General features: G+C 49.1%; 1 non-coding gene across 1 annotated transcript; it reads left to right on the top strand.

Moving 5' to 3' along the window:
- Positions 1–1,913: 1,913 nt before the first annotated feature.
- Positions 1,914–1,985, top strand: TRNAG-UCC (transfer RNA glycine (anticodon UCC)). The gene has a single exon. It is a non-coding gene; the product is annotated as a tRNA-Gly (tRNA).

Raw genomic sequence — 1,985 nt, 5'->3', positions numbered from 1 at the left:
TAGACACCCTTTTACCAAAATCTGCATCACCCAAACAATTACCTCTGCTCAGCTATCAATAAAAGAACAGAGCTTCCACTTGCAGGAGCCATTTTATTTTACACATATATTTTTCGTCTACAGGTGCAGTTTCGACAGCTGATTGGAGCACAAGGTTACACGCATAAGCACCGTAATGGCCAAGGGACTCTGAGAACCTTAGAACCCGAGCCAAGGACGCATGTTGACGTGTGTTCACCGGAACTTTTCAAAAAAGGAATTTTGGTCACTCTGTGATAACTTCCGAGAGCAACCGCTTTGGTGTATGGCAGTGATACATAACTGTCTTCAATACTGTCCTCCATAAAGGAGATAAGAAAACACGCTAGAGACACCTATGTACGGAAAGCAGACCAGAGTATTTTTTTAACTGCTGGTGCACGAGTGTATGATGGTAAAGTAATTTAAGTACATGAGCAGAGTGTTTATGTTCTTGCTGGGAACACTCAGCAGCGCTGAGTAAAAGATTCCAACATTTCACGATGAACGCCACTTTCCAGGTGTGAATCAGAGAGTGTTGACTTTTATGGAAGCTTGAAGACCAGCAGATAATACGGCAGTATGTAAAGTGCATGTGCTGGATTAGTGCCATACCTAGACGAACAGTGAACCCCAACCCTCCCCTCTTCCGCCCTCATTCACTCTTATACTTGAATGAAAGCGCACAAACGCAAGTTACACGCGCACGTCCGGTTTCGTCATTCTGAGTTCAGACTATTTTTTTTAATTTACACCCCACAGATTCACACGGACCTGCAGAACCACAAACAGGCAAATATAACCCCAGACAGAGGCAGGAATATATTCAAACACACACACTTACTTTCATAAAGATACAAACACTGGCACAGAGAAAACACAATGACCGGCAGAGCTCGCATACACAGCAACACACTGCCATAGGGCAACTTGTAAACTTTAACACAGCAACAGCGCAAGAGCATATATGCCACGAGTTGGCATGCGACACGATATTTTTGTCCAAAAGAAAAGTAAACAGGACTATACGAATAGCATCCGAAGATGAATATGAAACGCTGCCACACTCAGTCACGGCTCGCGGGGGTGGGGGCCGGGAGTGTTAAAATACATTTTTTTAAATCATTATCCTACCTGAGGCCCTGAGCACGTCCGTGCCGCCTCGGGTCCATCCGTTGGCGCCTACAGCGGTACAGCCCCTCTCAGGCTCTCAGCCAATCCTGGCGCTGCCAGCAGCGCCAGGATTGGCTTAGGGCACGGTTACTGCTCGCCCGACTGCCCATTAGGAGACCGAGGTTTGAGCCTTTGCTCAACCCTCGGTCTCCTAATGGGCATGCGCCAGCCAGAGCAGACACTAGTGCGCATGACTGGGCATGGAGCAAAAATTTGCTCACCTTCCCCAATCATGCGCACTTGTGCTGCTGCCTGTTGCCCCTGCCTGGTCCGTCTGACAATCATGTCAGTCAACATGACGCCGGACCGCCCACCCCCTTCAGACTCTGAAGGGGGTGGGCGGTCCGACGTCATGCTGACTGACATGATTGTTAGCTCTCCCTATGCTTCTTCGAACTTAAGTAAACTGATTCAGTTTACTTAAGTTCAAAGACGCCAACGCTGCGGACGACGCTGCAGGCAGGGGGGCTACGCGGCCAACGCCCTAATGGACGCACCGCTACTGCTGGTTTCTGCTTCGTAAAGATGAGGGCTCCAGTCAGCGCTGCTCCGCCTGAGGAGGGGCTGCTAGAAGCGCAAGACTGGGGGTCATAGAAGGGTCATTAGAGTGATAATGTCTGTGCGGAAAATGGTGGTATTAATTGAAATAATGTTACTCTGGAAGAGAGTAGCACGTTCATGCCCCTGGGTATAAAGAGTGCTGGACACGCAGATATCATCAAGCGTTGGTGGTATAGTGGTGAGCATAGCTGCCTTCCAAGCAGTTGACCCGGGTTCGATTCCCGGCCAACGCA

This window comes from Triturus cristatus, chromosome 12, assembly GCF_964204655.1.
Source record: "Triturus cristatus chromosome 12, aTriCri1.1, whole genome shotgun sequence".
Taxonomy (NCBI): domain Eukaryota; kingdom Metazoa; phylum Chordata; class Amphibia; order Caudata; family Salamandridae; genus Triturus; species Triturus cristatus.
The sequence above is the reverse complement of the archived record's forward strand: the minus strand, read 5'-3'. Positions and strand labels throughout refer to the sequence as shown.